General features: G+C 41.5%; 1 protein-coding gene and 1 pseudogene across 6 annotated transcripts in view; both read right to left on the bottom strand.

Moving 5' to 3' along the window:
• TSPAN9 (tetraspanin 9) overlaps positions 1 to 23,099 on the bottom strand; it is a 308,842-nt gene that overhangs the window by 72,690 nt on the left and 213,053 nt on the right. The window lies entirely within an intron of this gene.
• On the bottom strand, positions 836 to 23,087 carry LOC126075066 (NEDD8 ultimate buster 1-like; annotated as a pseudogene).

Here is a 23,099-nt window from a genome sequence, read left to right as displayed (position 1 = left end):
GACGGAAAAAATATTTGAAGAAATAATGACAGAAAATTCCCCCAGTCTAACGAAAGACAGTAATCTACAAATCCAAGAAGCTAAAAGAACCCCAAGCAAGTTAAACACAAGAGATCTACAACAAGATTATAGTTAACCCAGCCCAATAGTTAGGCTCTCAAAAATTAAAGCTAAAGAGAGAATTCTGAAAGCAGTGAGAGAGTAGCAAACAGTCATGTACAAAGGCTCACCAATTTTTCCTCAGAAACACTGGAGGCCAGAAGGCAAGAGGGTGACATATTTAAGGTGCTGAAAGAAAAAAAACTGTCAACCAGGAATACCATGCCCAGTGAAACTATCCCTTCAAGAATGTGGGTGAAATTAGAACATTCCCAGACAAATGGAGGCTGAGGAAGTTCATAATCCACCAGACTGGCCCTACAAAATATAATAATGGGATTTCTGCAGATGGAAGACAAAAAACACTAGAAAGTTTAATTGAAAGTTATTCATAAAAAGAAAGATCCCTAATAAAGGGAAATGAATGGACAAGTATAGAAGCTGATAATAAGATATCCAAGCTTGATAAATCTAAATGTTTTGTTCTTCATGTATTTTTAATAACAAATATATAAAAGAAAGGATAAAATTATGTTACAAGGCACATGAAGCATAAAGATGTACTTAAGCGTAAAGACGTAACAACAACAAAAGGGGAGAGGAACAGTAAAGATACAGAATTTCTTGTATGTTACTGAAGTTAAGTGGTTACCAACTTATCCCAGCATGTTATAAATACAAGCTCTTAGATGTAATATTCATAGTAACCACTAAGAAAATATATTAAAAACACACACAAAAGGAGACAGAAACCAAAAAGGCTCACTACAATAAACTAACAAAACACAAAAGCAAGCAATACTAAAGGACAAAGACAAAGAAGGCTTAAGACACACAAAAAACAACAAAATGGCAGAAGTCAGTCACTTCTTATCAGTAATTACTGTGAATCTAAATGGACCAAATGCTGCAATCAAAAGGCACAGACTGGCAGAATGGATTTTTTAAAAAAGATCCAGCTCTAGGCTGTTTACAAGAGACACGCCTTAAACCCAATGACACAAATACGTTGAAAGTGAAAGGATGGAAAAAATATTCCATGCAAATAATAACCAAGAGATAACTGGGGTGGCAATCCTAATATCAGACAAAGTAGACTTTAGGACAAAATCTGTCAGAAGAGATAAAGATGGACAGTAATCAGGAAGATTTAACATATATATACACCCAACATCAGGGCACCCAAATATATAAAGCAAACACTGATAGAATTGAAGGGAGAAATACATAGCACTACAATAATAGTTGAAGATATCAACATACCACTTTCAATACTGGACAGAACATCGTGAAAGAAGATCAACAAGGAAAAAGAGGACCTGAATGACACTATAAACCAACTAGATTTAACAGACACGTATCAAACACTCTACTCAAAAACAGCACAATACACATTCTACTCCAGTGCATATGGATCATTCTCCAGAATAAGCCATATTTTAGGTCACAAAGCAAGTCTTGATGAATTTTAAAAGACTGAAATCATATAAAGTATTTTCTCTGACCACAAAAGAGTGAAGCTATAAATCAATATCAGAAAAAAACCTGGAGAATACACATAAACATGAAAATTAAACAACACTTTATTAAACTATCAATGGGTCAAGGAAGAAATCAAGAGAAATGACAAATTTCTTAGAGTCAAATGAAAATGAAAGTACATCTACCAAAACTTATGGGATGCAGTGAAGGCAGTACTCAGATGAAAAATTATAGCAATAAATACCTACGCAAAAAAAAAGACGAAAAATCTCAAATTAACAGCCCAGCTCAACAACTCGAAGAAGCCGGAAGAGATGAGCAAGCTAAGCCTAAACCTACCAGAAGAAAGGAAATAATAAAGATCAGAGCAAAAATAAATAACATCAAAAAGAGAAAAACAATAGAGAGAATCAATAAAGCCAGAAGCTGGTTCTTTGAAAAGATCAGTAAAATTGACAAACCTTTAGCTAGACTGACAAAGAAAAGAAGAGAAAAGATGCAGATAGCCAAAATGAAAAAGGGAACATTTACAACTAACCCAATAGAAATAAAGAGAATCATAACATAATACTATGAACAACTGTATGGCAACCAACCGGACAACCTAGATGAAACAGGCAAATTCTAGGAAGCACACAACCTACCCAGACTGACTCAAAGAGGAAACAGAAAGGCTCAACAGATGTGCAACAAGTGAAGACATCAGATCAGTGATCAAAAAACCTCCCAACAACAAAAAAAAGTCCTGGATCAGATGGCTCCCATGGGGAACTTCCAGCAAACATTTAGAGAAAATTGACACCAATACTTTTTAAACTCTCCCAAAAGATAGGGAAGGAAGGAATATTCCCTAATTCATTCAATGAAACAAACATAACCCTGATACCCAAACCAGACAAAGACACTACAAGAAAGAAAAAAAACTACAGGCCAGTATCTCTTATGAATACAAATGCAAAAATCTTCAGCAAAATACCATCGAACAGAATCCAACAGCATATTAAAAGTCATACACCATGACCAAGTGGAATTTATTCCAGGAATGCACGGAATGGCTCAACATTAGAAAACCAATCGATGTAATACTACATCAATAGAACACAGGAAAAGAACAACATGATCATCTCTACGGATGTAGAAAAGGCATTTGATAAAATCCAAAACCCTTTCTTGATGAAAACCCTAAAAAAGACTGGAATAGAAGGGAAAAATCTTCAGTATGATTCCAGGCATATATGAAAAGACAAAAGCAAACATTATACTTAATGGAGAATTACTGAGAGCTCTCCCTTTGAAACAGGGAGCAAGGCAAGGGTGCCCACTCTCACCACTTCTATTCAATATTGTATTAAAAGTCCTAGCCAGAGCAATAAGACAAGAAAAAGAAATAAAAGGTATCCAGATAGGAAAAGAAGAACTAAAATTATCTCTATTCACAGATGATATGATCCTATATACAGAAAATCCGAAAGAGTCCACAAGAAAACTTCTAGAGCTAATACAGGAACTTAGGAAAGTTGCAGGATACAAGATCCACAAATAAAGAGTTTGGTTTCTATACACCAGCAATGAGAAATCTAAAAGAGAAATTAGGGAAACAATTCCATTCAAAACAGCATCAAAAAGAATAAAATACCTACGAATAAATCTAACCAGGGATGTGAAGGACTTACACAATGAAAACTATAAAACACTGCTGAAAGAGATTAAAGAAGACTTAAAAAAATGGAGAGGTGTTCCATGTTCATGAGTTGGAAAACTTAATATTGCTAAGATGTCAATACTACCCAAAGCCATATATAGATTCAACACAATCCTCAACAAAATTCCAACAGCCTTCATTAAAGAAATAGAGAAATCAATCCTCAATTTTATGTGGAATGGCAAGAGGCCCCGAATAGCTAAAACAATGTTGAAAGAGAAGAACAAAGTAGGAGGACTCACACTTCCTGATTTTAAAACATACTATACAGCTACAGTGGAGCCCTGGTGGTGAAGTAGTTAAGATCTCAGGCTGCTAACCAAAAGGTTGGCAATTTGAGTCCACCAGATGCTCCTTGGAAACCCTACGGAACATTTCTACTTCGTCCTATAGGGTCACTATAAGTCAGAATTGACTCGACACCACACAACAACAACACAGAGCTACAGTAATCAAAACAGCCTGGTGCTAGCTAGCATAACGGCAGACACAGAGACCAATGACAGAAATGAACCCACACCATGTATGGACAACTTATTTTTGACAAAGGTGCTAAATCCATTTGATGGGGAAAGAAGGGTCTCTTCAATAAATGCTCCTGGGAAAACTGGATTTCCACATGCAGAAATGAAACAGGATTCGTGCCTCTCACCATACACAAAAAAAATTCAAAAGGAATTAAAGACCTAAACGTGCAAAGCAAAACCATAAAATTCTCAGAAGAACAAGCAACAGCAACACTGTCAGCCTTAGCTTTCAACAATGGATAATCTAACAGCAAAAGCACAAACAGCAAAAGACAAAATAAATAAATGGGACCTCATGAAAATTAAAAACTTTTGTTCATCAAAAAACTCTACCAGAGAGGCAGGGCCAAGATGGTGGAGTAGTCAGATGCTTCCAGTGAACCCTCTTACAACAAAGACCCAAAAAAACAAGTGAAACGATTATATTTATGACAGGCTAGGAGCCCTGAACATCAAAGGCAAAGTTAGAAAACGGACTAAGTAGCAGGGGGAGGGAGAGATGGTTCAGAAGCGGAGAGGAGCTGCCAGACCTGAATTACCAGAAACCCTCAGGCACTATTCCCGGACCTATGGCAGCAGACTGGTGGTAGCATTCGGCCACAGTTTCCTCACAGAGAAACAACCAGCCACACAGCCTACTCACACCACCGGAACCGCGCTCTCGGCAAAAGCTAAGTACTCGCGAATATTTTACCGTGCCCCCAGCCTCTAAGCCAGCTTCACTGGCTGTTGATTTCCCTGGGCCTGAAATAGGGCCTATTGTGCATCCTGAGCCATTCTCCTGGGCTTGGAGAAGGAATATATTCACAACTGGGGAAAAAGATAATCTGCCAGCTGCACTAGCCTGGAGAGCTCAGGACAGAAGCGGCTCCTGTCCAGGCAAAAATGGTCCATGGACTTTGAATACCTTTCCCCACTACATGGACCTGTGTGGGCCTATTTCAGAAGAATAGGCCCTTGTTGGCAGACTGCAACTGTTTCAGCTGTGCAGTGGAGAGGTGGGTGTTTGACATTTCACACCACTTTGCCTATTAAACAGGGTCCTCACCTACCCACATCAGGGGCCTAAGGACTGATGGCTCCACTCAGGTCACACAGCCACCCACGACAGGGGTTCATGGATAACTGGTACCTCCCAGTCCTTACAACCAAAAGCATTGGGTACCCATGGTCCATCTGCAGAACCCACCCACCTGTGCGACCTAGGGAACAGGGATGTGCTTTCCTCACAGACACTCGGGGGACATTTGTCCGCCCCCTGCCTTGTTCAGAGTGTGACGCCCTGCTACAAGCAGATACTGCTACCTACACCAATCACCCCTGCCCGTCTAAGACTGTAGAACAGAGCCTGTACCACACACTTGATGACCAACTACCTGGACACCTGAGCTGAATCCATACAACAAAATGAATGGACTCCTAGGCTGATATACCTGGTAACACCTCTAGCCATCTGGTGAAAGGACATCAGAGCTTCAAAGGTGAAAATAATAAAGCTAACTCACTCAAGCAACCTATTTGGGCTTACCAAAACAAAACAAAGCAAGAAGCTAGGATACAGAAAGCAAACATAAAATAAACTAATACAATAACTTATAGATGGCTCAGAAACAACAGTCAATATCAAATCACATAAAGAAACAGACCGTGATCACTTCAACGAGCTCTCAAAACACAGAATCAAGGGATCTTCTGAATGAAGATGTGTTCCTGGAGTTACCGGATACAGAATACAAAAGATTAATATACCGAACTCTTCAAGACATCAGGAATCAGATCACACAATACGCAGAAGAAGCCAAGGAACGTACAGTTGAAGAAATTAAAAAGGTTATTCAAGAACAGAATGAAAAATTTAACAAGCTGCAAGAATCCACAGACAGCAATCAGAAATTCAGAAGATTAACAATACAATTACAGAATTAGACAACTCAGTAGAAAGAGGAGCAGAATTGAGCACGTGGAAGGCAAGACTGGTGAGTCTGAACATAAAACACTTGGCACCAATATATCTGAAGAAAAAATCAGATAAAAGAATTTTTAAAAAATGATGAAACCCTAAGAATCATGTGGGACTCTATCAAGAGAAATAACCTATGAGTGATTGGAGTACCAGAACAGAGAGGGATAACAGAAAATACAGAGAGAATTGTTGGCAGAAAACATCCCTGATATTGTGAAAGATGAGAAGATATCTATCCAAGATGGTCATCGAACTCCACGTAAGGTAGACCTTAAACGAAAGTCACCAAGACATATTATAATCAAACTTGCCAAAACCAAAGATAAAGAGAGAATTTTAAGAGCTGCTAGGGATACACGAAAAGTCACCTATAAAGGACAGTCAAAAAGAATAAGCTCGGACTACTCAGCAGAAACCATGCAGACAAGAGGCAATGGGATGACTTATATAAAGCATTGAAGGAAAAAAAATTGCCAGCCAAGAATCATACATCCAGCAAAACTGCCTCTCAAATATGAAGGCAAAACTAGGATATTTCCAGATAAACAGAAATTTAGGAAATTCGTAAAAACCAAACCAAAACTACCAGAAATACTAAAGGGACTTCTCTGGTTACAAAATCAATAATATCAGATATCAACCCAAGACAAGAACACTGGACAGAGCAATCAGATCTCAACCTAGATATGGAATTCACAAAAATAAACTGAGATAAAAAACGCTCAAAACAGGGAAACAGCAACGTCATTATGTAAAAGAAGACAACATTAAAACAATAAAGAGGGACTAAGAAATGTAGTCATAGATCTTTCATATGGAGAGGAAGACAAGGCGATACGAAGAAATAAAAGTTGGGGTTTCAACCTAGAAAAATAGCAGTAAATATTAAGGTAACCACAAAGGACACTAACAACCCTACTCATCAAAGTAAAATACGAGAAAAAAACAGAGACTCAGCAGAAACAAAATCAACAACAATGAATAAGAGGAAAAGACAACATATAAAGATAAACTACTTAGCACAAAAAATTAAGTGGGAAAAAGAAACTGTCAACAACACACAAAAAAAGACATCAAAATGACAGTACTAAACTCATACCTATCCATAATTACGCTGAATGTAAATGGACTAAACGCACCCATAAAGAGACAGAGAGTGACGGAATGGATTAAAAAAATACGATCCATCTATATGCTGCCTACAAGAGATACACCTTAGACTCAGAGACACAAACAAACTAAAACTTAAAGGAAAGAAAAAATATATCAAGAAAACAACAATCAAAAAACAGCAGGAGTGGCAGTATTAATTTCTGACAAAATAGACTTTAAAGTTAAATCCACCACAAAGGATAAGGAAGGACTCTATATAATGATTAAAGGGACAATATACCATGAGGATATACACCATGAGGATATAACCATATTAAAAATTCATGCTATAAGATACATAAAACAAACTCTAACAGCACTGAAAAGTGAGAAAGTACCATAATTACAGTAGGAGACTTCAACACAACACTTTCGGTGAAGGACAAACATTCAGAAGGACGATCAATAAAGACACGGAAGATCTAAACACCACAATCAACCAACTTGACCTCAAAGACATATATAGAACCCTCCACCCAACAGCAGCCAAGTATACTTTCTTTTCCAATGCACACAGAACATTCTCTAGAATAGACCACATATTAGGTCATAAAGCAAGCCTTAGCAGAATCCAAAACATCAAAACATTACAAAGCATCTTGTCTGATCATAAGGCAATAAAAGTAGAAATCCATAAGAGAAAAAGCAGGGAAAAGAAACCAAACACTTGGAAACTGAACAATATCCTACACAAAAACAACTGGGTTATAGAAGACATCAAGGATAGAATGAAGAAATTCATAGAATCTGATGAGAATGAAAATACTTCCTATCAGAACCTTTGGGACACAGCGAAAGCAGTGCTCAGAGGTCAATTTACATCAATAAATGCACACATACAAAAAGAAGAAAGGGCCAAAATCAAAGAATTATCTCTACAACTGGAACAAATAGAAAGAGCAACAAAAGAAACCCTCAAGCACCAGAAGAAAGCAAATAATAAAAATTAGAGCAGAAATAAATGAAATAGAGAACAGAAAAACAATTGAAAGAGTTAACAAGACCAAAAACCGTTTCTTTGAAAAAATTTACAAAACTGATAAACCATTGGCCAAACTGACAAAAGAAAAACAGGAGAGGAAGCAAATAACCCAAATAAGAAATGAGATGAGCAATGTTACAACAGACCCAACTGAAATTAAAAGAATTATATCAGATTACTATGAAAAATTGTACTCTAACAACTTTGAAAACCTAGACGAAATGGATGAATTTCTAGAAACACACTATCTACTTAAACTAACACAAACAGAGGCAGAACAACTAAATAAACCCGTAACAAGAGATTGAAAAGGTAATCAAAAAACTCCCAACAAAAAAAAGCCCTGGTGCAGATGGCTTCACTGCAGAGTTCTACCAAACTTTCAGAGAAGAGTTAACATCACTACTACTAAAGGTATTTCAGAGCATAGGAAAGGATGGAATACTCCCAAACTCATTCTATGAACCCAGCATATCCCTGATACCAAAACCAGGTAAAGACACCACAAAAAAAGAAAATTATGGACCTATATCCCTCATGAACTTAGATGCAAAAATCCTCAACAAAATTCTAGCCAATAGAATTCAACAACATATCAAAAAAATAATTCACCATGACCAAGTGGGATTCATACCAGGTATGCAGGGATGGTTCTACATTAGAAAAACAATTAATGTAATCCATCTTATAAAACAAAAGAGAAGAACCACGTGATCTTATCAATTGATGCAGAAAAGGCATTTGACAAAGTTCAACACCCATTCATGACAAAAACTCTCAGCAAAATAGGAAGAGAAGGAAAATTCCTCAACATAATAAAGGGCATTTATACAAAGCCAACAGACAACAACATCTAAATAGAGAGAGTCTGAAAGCATTCCCCTTGAGATTGGGAACCAGACAAGGATGCCCTTTATCATCACTCTTATTCAACATTGTGCTGGAGGTCCTAGCCAAAGCAATTAGGTTAGATAAAGAAATAAAGGGCATCCAGATTGGTTAGGAAGAAGTAAAATATCTCTATTTGCAGATGACATGATTTTATACACAGAAAACCCTGAAGAATCCTCAAGAAAACTACTGAAACTAATACAAGAGTTCAGTAGAATATCACGATACAAGATAAACATACAAAAATCAGTTGGATTCCTCTACACCAACAAAAAGAACATCGAAGAGGAAATCACCAAATCAATACCATTTACAGTAGCCCCCAAGAAGATAAAATACTTAGGAATAAATCTTACCAGAAACATAAAACACCTATACAAAGAAAACTACAGGACACTACTGCAAGAAACCAAAAGGGACCTATGTAAGTGGAAAAACATACCTTGCTCATGGATAGGAAGACTCAACATTGTAAAAATGTCTATTCTACCAAAAGCGATCTATAGATACAATGCAATTCCTATCCAAATTCCAGCAACACTTTTTAATGAGATGAAGAAACAAATCACCAACTTCATATGGAAGGGAAAGAGATCCCGGATAAGTAAAGCATTACCGAAAAAGAAGAATAAAGTGGGAGGCCTCACTCTACCTGATTTTAGAACCTATTATACCTCCACAATAGTCAAAACAGCCTAGTACTGGTACTACAACAGATACATAGACCAATGGATCAGAATTGAAAATCCATACATAAATCCGTCCACATATGAACAGCTGGTATTTGACAAAGGCCCAAAGTTTGTTAAATGGGGAAAAGACAGTCTCTTTAACAAATGGTGCAGGCATAACTGATATTCATCTGCAAATGATGAAACAAGACCCATACCTCACACCATGCACAAAAACTAACTCAAAATGGATCAAAGACCTAAATAAAAAATCTAAAATGATAAAGATCATGGAAGAAAAAATAGAGACAATGCCTCATACATGGCATAAACAGTATACAGAACATTACTAACAATGAACAAATACCAGAAGAGAAACTAGATAACTGGGTAAAAAATATAAATAAAAATAAAACACCTATGCTCACCCAAAGACTTCATCAAAAAAGTAAAAAGATTACCTACGGATAGGAAATGTCATACCTAAGAACTTTTTCCCAATCAGCATCTGATCTCTAAAACCTATATGATACTGCAAAAACTCAACTACAAAAAGGCAAATAACCCAATTAAAAAATTGGCAAAGGATATGAACAGTTACTTCACTAAAGATGACATTCCAGTAGCTAACAGATACGTGAGGAAATGCTCACCATCACTAGCCATTAGAGAAATGCAAATCAAAACTACAATGAGATTCCATCTCACGCCAACAAGGCTGGCATTGATCCAAAAAACACAAAAAAATAAATGTTGGAGAGGTTGTGGAGAGACTGGAACACTTATACGCTGCTGGTGAGAATGTAAAATGGTACAACCACTTTGGAATTCAATTTGGCACTTCCTTTAAAAACTAGAAATAGAACTACCATATGATCCAGCAGTCCCAGTCCTTGGAATATATCCTAGAGAAATAAGAGCCTTTACACGAACAGATACATGCTCACTGCAGCATTGTTTACAATAGCAAAAAGATGGAAGCAACCAATATTGGACAATCAGATAGTAGATAAGAACTATTTTAGGTGAAGGTAAAGACAACACACAATACAGGAGAGGTCAGCACAACTGGACTAAACCAAAAGCAAAGAAGATTCCTGAATGAACTGAACGCTTTGAAGGCCAGCAGTAGCAGGAGCGGGGCTTGGGAACCATGGTTTCAGGGGACATCTAAGTCAATTGGCATAATAAAATCTACTAAGAAAACAATCTGCATCCTACTTTGGAGAGTGGCATCTGGGTCTTAAATGCTAGTAAGCGGCCATCTAAGATGCATCAATTGGTCTCAACCCACCTGGAGCAAAGGAGAATGAAGAACATTAAAGACACAAGGTAATTATGAGCCCAAGAGACAGAAAGGGCCACATAAACCAGGGACTTCATTAGCCTGAGAGCAGAAGAACTAGATGGTGCCTGGCTACAACCAATGACTGCCCCGACAGGGAACACAACAGAGAACTCTGAGGGAGCAGGACAGCGGTGGGATGCAGACCCCAAATTCTCATAAAAAGACCAGACTTAATGGTCTGAGACTAGAAGGACTCTGGAGGTCATGGTCCCCAGGCCTTCTGTTAGCCCAAGACTGGAACCATTCCCAAAGCCAACTCTTCAGACAGGGATTGGACTGGACTATGGGATAGAAAATGATACTGGTGAAGAGTGAGCTTCTTGAATCAAGCAGACACATGAGACTATGTAGGCAGCTCCTGTCTGGAGGGGAGATGAGAAGGCAGAGGGGGGCAAAGCTGGCTGAATGGACAGGAAAATAGAGAGTGGAGGGAAGGAGCATGCTGTCTCATTTGAGGGAGAGCAACTAGGAGTACTATTAGAGAAAGGTATATACAAGTTTTTGTATGAGAGGCTGACTTGATTTGTAAACTTTCACTTAAAGCACAATAAAAATTGGAAAAAAAAAAAAAAAGACTTTACCAAAAAAGTGAAAAGAGAAGCTACCAACTGGGAAAAATCTTTGGAAATCATGTATCTGACAAGAATCTAAAGACCAAAATATATATGAAACTTCAACTCAATGACAAAAAGGAAATAACCAAATCATAAAATGGACAAAGAACTTGAACAGACATTTCACCAGAGAGGACATTCAAATTGCCACCAAACACATGAAAAGATACTCAGCGTCATTAGCCATCAGAGAGATGCAAATCAAAACCATGATGAGACGCCATTTCACTCCCACTAGGATGGTTAAGATTTAAAAAAAAGAAAATAACAAATGCTGAGGATGTGGGGAAACTTACAATGCAAAATGGAGCAGTGTGGCAGTTCCTCAAAAACTAAAAATAAAACTACCATATGACTCAGCAATTCCACTTATAGGTATATACTCAAAAGACTTGAGAGCAGAGACTCAAAAAGAGAGTTGTATATAAACATTCATTTCAGCACTATTCACAACAGGCAAAACAGGGAAACAACCTAAATGCATATCAGTGGATCAACGGATAAACAAAATGGTGGTATATATATACAACGGAATACTACTCAGCCAGTAAGAGAAATGTGGTCTTGATACATGCTACAGTATGGATGGAGTCTGAAGACGTTATGCTGGCAAAATAATCCAATTACAAAATGACAAATATTGTATTACCTCACTTATATAAAAAGACAAGAAAAGGCAAATGTACAGAGACCAAAGTTTATTAGTGGTTACCAGGGACAGGAGGGAAGGGGCAAAAGGGGGGTTAAAGGTGATGGAAACATCCCACTGATTAAAGGTAGTGCTGACAGCTGATTATCATAATTGCTGTCAAAAAGTTGTATACCTGTAAAAAGTTGAACTGGCAAAAGTTGTGTGATATGTTTACGACAACAACAACAACAAAAAAGAGTAGGTGCTGAAGCTGCTTATGTACAGCCAAACACCTCATAGAATTTGGTCCCTTGGTATGATGTATAAGGTCATGGTTTCATGGGACATCCCAGTACTTCTGCCTCCTAGTTGTTGCCTAGTGCCTGGGGCCTTAAAAGCTTGCAAGAGGTCATCCAAGGCACAACAATTGGTCTCTATTTACTTGGAGCAACAGAGGAAGGAAGAGAGTCAAGAATAGGAGGAGGATATGAAATGTGTGGCTAACTGCCTCCATGAACAACTGCCTCCTTTGCCAGGAGACCATAAGAACTGGATGTTTATCTGGCTCTCAATACTGAACATTTTGACCAAAGATTCCATAGATGAACCCCTGATCAAAAGGGGGGACATACAGAACAGAATTTCAATTCTCATGGACTTTAGACGTTCTGGAGCCAGGGAGGATGGATGAGCCCCTGAAAATATTGCCCTGAGATAATCTTTAACACTTGAACCAAAATATCCCCTGAAGTTATCTTAAAATTGAACAACAGTTTAGCTTAACTAGTAAAAAAGTTTTGCCTGGAGCATTACACTCTTTTAAGAACTATCCATACGGGATCAAATTGACAACAGCAACTATAAAGATTAGATGGGAGCCTTAGGGGGCAGTGGATTTATGTTAATGAGGGAGGAACAACTCAGAAAAGGAGGGTGAGAATGGTTGCACAACTCGATGTAATCTATGTCACTCAACAGTAGAAACTGTTGAATTGGTATATGCTTTGCTGTGTACAGGAAACCCTGGTGGCGTAGTGGTTAAGTGCTACGGCTGCTAACCAAAGGGTGGGCAGTTTGAATCCGCCAGGTGCTCCTTGGAAACTCTATGAGGCAGTTCTACTCTGTTCTATAGGATCGCTATGAGTCGGAATTGACTCGACGGCACTGGGTTTGGTTTTTTGTTTGGTTTTTGCTGTGTATATCTTAACGACAATAAAATAAATAAAATTCAGAACAACAAAAAAAAAAGATTATAGTATAGGAAACCCTGTGAAGCTGTTCTACTTTGTCATATAGTGTCACTATGGGTGGAAATCGACTCAACAGCACAAAACAACAACAAAAACAAACAGGATGAACATGGACATAAAATGTAAATGTTCAAAATGCTTTGCTTTCTTTCTTCCCACTTATGGAAGGCAGGACATTATCTGAGGAAATTAGGAGGAAATATGGTTTCCATTTCCTGGAAGCAGGATTTTAAGTGTCAGTTGTTGTCTTACAAGATTAGTTTGAGACCATAGCTTTATAGCTTTAACTTTGTATTAAAATATAATCTAAAGAAAAACGTACCTAAAAAAATAATAATGCAAAGAAAATAGTTGAATGATGCCTAAAAATGTTTTATCCAATATACTCTTGGAGTTCTTTGTCAGGTCCTATTACCTATTATATCAAAGAGGAATGATTTTTATCACTGCTGAGCACAATCTATGAAACGAGCCTGAGAAATTACAACAAACGATGTTGAAATGTAAACATTAGGACAGGACGAGGGAAGTAGCAAATGGTATTTTCTTTTCTAGAATTGCTTTCTAATTCTCCAATTTTCAACACCTGGTCTTTTCTTCTCTTAGGTAGAAAAGAAGAAAAAGAATTTTTTTTCTGCTTCTGGAATCTTCATATTGCTATCGTCTTGTCAACGGCAAAAGGTCCCCAGGTGGCGCAAATAACTTGCGCTTGGCTACTAACCTAAAGGTTGGCATGTTGAACCACCCAGCGGTGCCACAGAAGAGGTCTGGCAACCTGCTTCCATAACCATTACAGCCAAGAAGGCCTTATGGAACACTTCTGCTCTATAACACATATGGAGTCGCCATGAATCAGAATTGACTCAACAGCAATGGAGGTTTTTTTGATCAATGGCAAAACAGCTATCTGGAACTCGCACTTATTTCTCAAAATGTCCAGAATTTTACTAATTCGTGCATTCTCCTTTAGCGATACCCTTTTCCTAGCCACTCCCCCAGCTACTCCCACTGCTCTCCCTGCCTGCCTTCAGAACCAGGAAGTTCAAGTCCTGACTTGACCATTTTCTAGCTGAGTGACATATGACCTATTGATCTTTTCTCCTCATTTTATCATCTGCAAATGGAAATAACAGTACCTAACTTGAAGGTGAAGATCAAAAAGAGACACTGCACAGTGCCTGGCAGGGAGAAGCACCTTTCCTTTTATTTCGGATCCCCCGAAAATATCATTTTTGTCATGTTACTCCCCAACCCCCAGACTTTAAACACAAGACACAGCAGAGTGGTCTAATTAAGAGCACAGACAAGGGTTTCTCAACCTCCTTTTCATTATCATCCCACAAGGAGGCTGTTTAGACATTCTATTCTTAATCAACCCCCCATGAAATCTTAATACCACAGATATGCTGTCTACCTGTTGCATACTGTACATATATCTGTGCTTTCTACACAAGGCATAAGGATCCCCACTTGGAGGTGGTATCGTCCCCACTGACAATGCATGGTCTAGATGGTGAAACCTAAACTCCAAGTTCAAATCCCGGCTCTGCCATGTATCAGCTGGGTGACCCTGAGCAAATTCTATAAGCTCTCCTTGGCTCAGTTTCCTCACCTGTAAAATGAGGATAACAACAGTACCAGTTTTGTGGGGTTGCTGGGAGGGATTACATGAGTGCATATATGTAGAGGGTTTAGAACACTGCCTAGCACATGCCTAGTGCTGCATAGATGTTTGCTGCAATTATTCCCAAAGCTTCCCAGGGCCCACAGCATAAAGTACACACACCTTAGCCTGGCATTCAAGGCAATTTCACTCTGAAATCATACCCTCACTTCCCATTCCAGTCGTCTCTCCCACTGCTCCCATAAAGCTTTATACAAATCGAGTCTCCAGTTCTCTCCTGGCTTGACCGTATTCTGTCACTGGCCAGGCTGTTCCCACCATCCTCAGGGCCTCTCTGACTTGCTCCTGCCTTTGTTCTGCTCTGTGTCTTGGCCTTGCCCTCATTCCTCTGCTCAACAGAAACCAGGGCTGTCATCATCTGCATTTACTGTCTCAACTGGAAGAGAAACGGAGGGGGTAAAGAACTTGTAAGCAAGGGACAGATCACACAAAGGGTTAATTCATAATGGTTGAGCAAAATGAAGAGTGAAGACTGGTCTGAGGAAATGGCTGCACCCAGATTGAGAATGTTGGAAAGGAGGGTGCCCAGGACTCCAAGGAGGAGAAAGTCCCCGGGGCATAGCCAAAGACTCCTTTATAAAGGCCTGTGCAAGTGTAAGCAGTTGCCACTGAGTGGATTCCGTCTCATGATGACCCCATGTGTGTCGGAGTGCAGCTGTGCTCTGCAGGGTTTTCAATGGCTGATTTCTAAGAGGTAGATTGCCAGGCCATTCTTCCAAGGCTTCTCTGGGTGGACTTGAACCTCTAATCTTTCATGTAGCAGCCAAGCACTTAACTGTTTGCACCCCCAGGGGCTCCTGTGGAGGTGTAGAGAGTAAGAAAGCTGTTGAGGCTGTTCCTACTTTGCTGAGTGTGCCAAGAATGCAAGGTCCCAACCCCTCTTCACTTGGCTCATTTCTGAGGGTTGTGTTTGCAGAGAGCAAGCTTGAGAGATGAGGTAGTCTCTTTGCGGGAGAAAGAGCACGCTTGCTTACTGCCTGCTATAAAACAACAGGTTTCCCCAAGCTCAGCGTTCCTCTCTGTGGTGCATCTCACCATGTGTGCAAGGGTCACCTGGGCCTGCCACGTGGGATGGGGCAAGGGAAACTGAGACAAATGTGTCGATGTGCGTGGTGCTCGCTAAATCATGATCATAAAGTCCTGTCTCCACCAGCATCTGTGGAACAGTAGCTGGCTGACCATTAGCTTCTAAAGAGGGTAAGATTAAACAGAAACAACAAGGCATTCATGTTTGGGGGCTGTCTGTGGGACAGCAAGAGGATGGCCCCACTGACTCTGGCTTTACCTCCCCACGTGACAAGAAAAAAGCTCAGCATCACCATAAGCTCCAATAGGCAGCAGGAGCCTACAGGGATTATCTCCCTCCTGCTTAGGACATTCCCAACCCCTGTGTAGACGGTTCAGTCCAAATGGAGCAGAGCAGTGGGAAGGAGAGACACCTGGGGGCCTGGGATGCCACGCCAGGTGAAAGGCTGTTGCTCTCAGTGAAAGCTGGGGCTGGCTGCAGCTGCAGCTACACTGAGGAAACTCATCAAACCAATTCCAAGACACTGGAAGCAGCCTCCAAGCTTAGACCCATTCTCTAAAGGGGGGTGGAGGGTGCAGAGTCCTCCAAACTTGAGAGATAACTAACATCAGGCAGAACGGAGCCTCGTTCTCCCACTCCAGCTTCCATCACTGATACAGCAGGTAAAAAGGCACAGCCCCCCACCCTCCGAACCTCCCACCCCTGCTACCAGGTTAAGAACAGGGAGTCCATCCACCCAGCCAGTCACATACAGATCAGGAAGCCTCAGAGATGCCACTAATCTACCTGGACAAAAAAAGAGAAGACAGTCAAATACCCTGTATAAGCAAGAACACAAGCTTTTTTTTTTTTAATGAACAAGGGAGAGACCCCTCTCCCAGCCAGAGCACTGGACTTCCCCAAAAGCCACTAACAGACCAGATAGAAAAGCGATACTAATGCGTTTGCCTTTTTTTTCTCTTTCTTCTGACTGTTCGTAATGATAGAATTTATAAGCAGAAACTTAGTACTTACTTCTGTTTCTTAGTTTTTCTTTGTTGTGGACTTTATATTTTCTACATAGTAGAAGCACTCTGCACCAATAATATCTTCATTTTCTGGAGCTGAGTCAAAATAATCTTCATGTTCTGGAATATCTTCCAATATTTCATTGACTGCCTGTCTCCATTATCATGTGCTGAGGTGCTAGAAGTACCTGAAGAACCGGAAGGGGGCGTGGATGGAGTTGATGAAGAGTCTTCTGTGAGAGATGCAGGTCGGGAGGAAGACTTTCACCATTGTGCACAAGGGTCTGAGCTGCCAGCTAGCTGGACGCTTCTCCTGAACACTCTCAGCGCTGCCTTGGCAGCAACAGATTCAAAGCCCATGTACACCAGTTGGTTAATATTTTCCCGGGAAGGACTTTCCTGAGGGCTGTTGGTTTCAGGATCTGAATCATTTAACCACATCTGCAGATTACTGAGAAGAATCCTGAGGGCTCCATCCAGATCCCTGCTGGCCTGGCGAAGGGCCTGCTTGGCTGTGTGTTTGGAGTAGCCTGTTCCTTTCAAAGAATTGATGTTCTCTCCAAAAAAAAAAAAAAAAAAATTTTTTTTTTTTTCCCAAGGGGTGTCTTTTATTCTCTTTTTCCTCTTTCCTTATTTGGGCCAATCTCTCTCTGCACTTGGTGATATGAGTGGCTGCATGATCCACGTTCCCATCACATGCCTTCAGGCCCAGCCGGACTTCCTCTGCCGTAAATTTCCGCTGCAACAGATTATGAACTTTTGGTGGATTGATGTATAGCTCTTTAACGAGTTGACGTGCCTTACTGAGATACTCGCAAGCCTCTTCACCATTTCACTGTGATAGTTCCAGATGCTTTGAAGCAAGTAAAGCCTTAAGAACAATATCTTTTTACCACAATTTCCTTTTATGTGGACCAGTCTCTCATAATTTTCCCCATGGCAATTTTTAAAGCTTCTCTGGGCCAAGTTTAGTTTTTTTTTTTTCTGGATTGTCAAGGCATTCCAGTTGCTCCCAGCAGAAACAGCACCATACTATATCTAGATGGAGCATGCATAGTCATCTACTGTGTCCAGCAGTTCTCTGCAGCACCCACAGAAATATTTGTCAGTATTCAACAGACATGGCAATGCTATTCTATACTCTTTTCAGGAAATCTCTGCCCTTCTCATGATATTCCATAGCTAACATAAGGGCTTTTCTCTCTGAGAGGGGCATTCTGATTGATCCGCCTGTCTGGTTGGCTATGCCTAAGTAAGGTATAGTTCTGGATCCACCACCATCTCAGCTCTCTCGGCCAGTATCTACAGTCTTCTCTTAGTCCTCTGTATTTTTTTTTTTTTTTTTCCGTTTGGCTTTATTTTGCTCTTCTTCTTATTGTACCTAAAGTTTTTCCTCACATCCTCTTCAGATTATTTTAGTCCAAACACCATAGTCTTCATATTGTGTATCACTCCTTGCTTTTCTGGTATTTTCCCTAGCTGAAGCTGTTTTTTATTTATGACAATTTTAATGTAATTTTCTTGGAATCCAAAGGTTTCAGCTATTTTGGAAACTCAGTTCCCCGCCAGTGATGTGCAATCAAGTCCAAGATTCTCCATCTTTTCTTAGTCTTGGAGGTAAAATACCTCTATCGTAGCAATTCCTGTTGTTTTATAACTTTCATTTCCTGTTCCACGGTCCATTGCTTTGCAACATATTTCTTCTATTATTTTTTCCACCTCATTTTCATAACATTCTAGTTTGTCAGGATATTTCTTAGAAAGGTCCTTCCAAATGCCTCACCGTGTCACAACACAGACCACTCTGACACCCTCATGACAATCTTCGATCATCAATAAATGGTGCATCATATTTGGGATTCTCCGACTTCAATGCCAAACCAACTTCCTTACTTTCATCTGTACATGGAGGTTTCCAAAGTTGAATTCTGGTCTCCCTTAAAAACTGGGTTAATTTTGCTTGAAGATATTTCTTTTGCACCATCCCGCACCACTGCCATGCCCCATGTTTGCCTATCTTAACACCCCTAAAAGGTAGTGTAACAACAGACAAGAACAAGGGCTTTGGAGTCCTGAGACCTGAATTTAAATCCTGGTTCCCTCGACGCCTAGCTGTGTGAGCTTGAACAAATTACCGAACCTCTCTGAGCCCTTGTTCCACATTCCTAAAATGGGAATGATGGCAGAATCCTCCTCACAGGATTACTGTGAGGATGAAATGAGATAAAACATTTCAACCACCTAGAGCAATGCCCGACCCACAGCAAGCCTCAATGAGCTAATTGCTAGAAAAGGTCATCATGGCTGGTAAACTGGAGGGTCAGCAAAAGTGAGGGAAACCCTCAGTAAGATGGATTGACATGGTGGTGACAACAATGGGCTGAAACATATACCATTGTGAAGATGGCACAGGGAACAGGCAATGTTTTGTTCTCTTATACATAAGGTCACCAGGGGTCAGAGCATACTCGATAGCAACTAACAACAATTGGTATTCTCTAGTGGAGCAAAGACCTGGTGACCTGCTCCCCTAAAGATTACAGCATAGAAAACCCTATGGGGCAGTTCCACTCTATCCTACAGGGTCACTATGAGTTGGAATCAACTCAATCGGCATACAACACAACAACAGAGGAGATCTGGGGGGAGCAGGGATGGTGGTAAACACCCTCTGGGGCTGAGCTCTGATTTTTTCTGGGCTGTCCAGGACCCTGATCAGGACCTTGCCAGGGCTGCTCCTCTGGACACTCCCTCCCCCCGCCCCGCCCCAGCCTCCAGTGTGCACGCTCACATTCTCACCTCCGCCTGCACTTACCCATTACCTTCGAGTCAATTCTGACTCATGGTGACTCTAGGCCCTCTAAATCCAAACACATTCCTTAAAGAGTTCTCAAAGTAGCTAGAGCTGAAATGAGAAGATGTCTGTGGTATACTTTCAAATAATCCAGAAAAAAAAAAGGCAGGAGGTGAGAGTCAGTGAAATAAAGGAACAGTAGAATGTTGAAGCTGGCTGATTGTTATATCAGGGTTCATTATACTATTCTATTTTTACACATTTTTGAACTTTTCCACAATCAAAAGATAAAAGGAAAAAAAAAGTTATAAGGCCAGGAGTACTAAATAAGTTAATAATACCTGGCCCCACTTTTTCAGACTCTTCTCTTTACCTATGATCTTGGGAACACTCTCCCTCTTCCTACCCTATAGTCCAAGGTTCTCCTACCTTTATTCCATTTCAAAATTTCTAACCCCCAGCTGTTTTCCACACTCCCTCACCTACTGTCAGCTCTTCCTCACTTCCCTCCTCTGCCCCCTCCCCATCAGAGGGCTCCAGACACTGCTGAAAGATCCCATTGATCCTTCAAGCAGACCAAGTCCAGGGCAGCTGACTAGGAATCAGGACACCTGGATTTCAGTCCCAGCAATGCACAGTCTGTGCTGACCTGTGTAACTAACCTCTATCCAGTTCAGATCAAATGGAAGCTCAGCAGAGCCAGCAAAGAGATCAGAAGTCACTGCCACTGCTACTTAAAAGGCAAGAAAAAAGAGCCCCTTTCTCTTTGAGCCTGTTTGCTGGTGTCAGATTCAGGTGGTAGAGCTATGAACAAGGTGATTACCGTGGCAGACACCACCTCACCCACAGAGGGCTGGGGAAGTGGGGATACAGACACAACGATGATCATATTAACAAGGATAAAAATTAAACCAAGAGCAGACACAAAGGGGTGGGAGGCTGTTCCCCTCTGCACAGGTGTGTGTGCCTTCCATAGATGATGAATGTGAGTCAGGGAGGCGGCTGAGAGGCAGGACCCAGGTGGGACAGAGGCTATGTCCCAGGCAAACTGACATCTGCCAGTGTTCCCTGTGAGGAGGACGCAAAGACAGACACAGCCCCTGCCACTCACTCCCCATCCCAGCACCCTTGTGGGCCTTGGACTTCCCTTTCTTTGTCTCAAAGGAGAGAACTTCTCCATGTCTATCCTCCCGGGATGATAGGAGCCAGGCCTGGAAGACAGAAGGTGGGACCAGGAGACAAATCAGGAGCCCCCAGGTCTAATTTCAGCCATATCTCTGATGTGCTGGGTGACTGGGGGACACTCCCTCCTCTCTGGGTGGAGGACACAGCTCCCTTACCCTCCTCTGAGGATGTCGTGCCTTTGGGGAGGCCAGAGAGAAGGTGTAGCAAGGAAGAATCTTGGGGATGAAGGTGCTAGTCACGAGGGGTCATTCACATGGTCAACCAAGTTTCCCTACGCACAGCCTGCAGGCCGAGGGCTAACAGGCACCAGGAGCCTGCACTCAACAGGAGCTAAGCCTCTGCCACCTGTGCTGTTGAAAGGGCCACTGACTGCTGCCTTCCCTCACTGTGTCCTCACACCATCCCACTAGGGACTGGGGTCTGAAGTGGTAATCCCTTATCTTATGAGTGGGGATAGGAGGGCATGTGACTTTGCCCAAGAACAGGGAATAAAAGATGGTTGGCTTCAAGGTCTAAACTCAGGAGTCTCAGTTCCCAGCATGGTCTCTCTCCACGACACATGGAAGAGCTGCCATCGTTTTCTGAGAAGAACACCATTGGAGTTTCAGTTTTCCTAGCGAGCAAAGGAGAAGGAGCCAGGCCTGATAACTCAGTGACATTCACAAAGGGCACCGTGGGAACAAACAAAAACCACAAACCACAATTCAGCACAAAGCAGGCTGGCTCCTGGCAGCTGCAGACTGTACTCAGCCTGGTATGTCCCCAGGGTGGGGCGAGAGGGATTCTGAGAGATGTCCAGGCAAATAGTCTGTCACCCCAGCCAGACCGGGGAGAGTGCAGCAGACTGCAAACAGCCAAGGATGCAGACTCAAGAGCAGGGTTCAAGGCTCAGCTCAGCTGCTTCTAACCATGTGCCTTGGGAAGATCACTCACTAGCTCTGACCTTCCCTTTCCTTACCTGTAAAATGGGGATAATACATCTTCGCTACAGGGGAGAGATAAGTATTTTGTAAACTGTAAGCAGCACACAAAAATGAGAGAAGATTCTAGTCCACCTCTTGAGCAGGAGAGGGAGAGAGCAGAGAGGGAGGGAAGATGCCAAGTCACAGGAAGGATCCACAGTGAGGCTGAGATTTTGAAACCCAACCTGCTGGCTTTACAGCCAAGCCCTTTTATCATCACAGGAAACTCAACCTGCAGCAAATGTATGCTGAGTTCATAAACATGATTAAAAGGCTGTTTGCAAAATTCATACCGGTGGAATGAGTCACAGATGGTGGCAGTAATGCCGTTCCGCAGCAGGCAACAGCTGGCTGTGTGGACGCAGGGACAGCTGGAGGGGGTCCATGCTAATGCCCACTTTCAGCTTTGGAAGGGAAGGGGGCATGCTCACCCTGCCCTCTCCGTGACAGGGAATGGGGCTTCCAGAAAACTGAAACCTGGGATATAAAGCCCCCATTTCCCACTTATTCCAGAGAGATCAATCAGGTTTTCAATTCCTGCCCAACCAGGAGGGCTAGCCAAGCCCAGAGAAAGAACAGTCTGCTAAGACCATGAGCTTCTTTGGGGAACTCGGAAGGGAGCCTACCTGGAATGGGACAGGGCCGGAGTGGTCCAGCTCTGGGAGCGTCCTTGGTGGAGAGGAGGGAAGGGATGAGGCAGCCATGTCTGAGGTCTCTCCAGACAGAGGGGCCCTCTACTCTGAGGCCAGCAAGTAACGGCAATGTAAGGAGAAGGGGTGGGAAACACAGGGACCAGAAACTTCTCTCCGGCTCATGGCTTCACGGAATGCTTTGTGGGTTACATTCCACATAAGTGGGCATCAGCCTTATGTCTTCGATCATAAGCCACCAGGAGGTAGGGTCCCAGGACCATATATGCCACTGGCTTCCTACTTGAGCAGCCAACACAGAACATTTACAATATGTCATGGAGAGGGCAATGTGGATAGGGACAATATATGAACCTTCGGTCTAAATCCACAGTCCCTGGGTACAGCAAAGAGTTAAGCACTAGGCCACTAAGTACTCATAGCAACCCAACCTGTTTCAGAATGGAACTGTGCTCCATAGGGTTTTCAGTGGTTATGA

Source organism: Elephas maximus, chromosome 4 (assembly GCF_024166365.1).
Source record: "Elephas maximus indicus isolate mEleMax1 chromosome 4, mEleMax1 primary haplotype, whole genome shotgun sequence".
NCBI lineage: Eukaryota > Metazoa > Chordata > Mammalia > Proboscidea > Elephantidae > Elephas > Elephas maximus.
The sequence above is the reverse complement of the archived record's forward strand: the minus strand, read 5'-3'. Positions and strand labels throughout refer to the sequence as shown.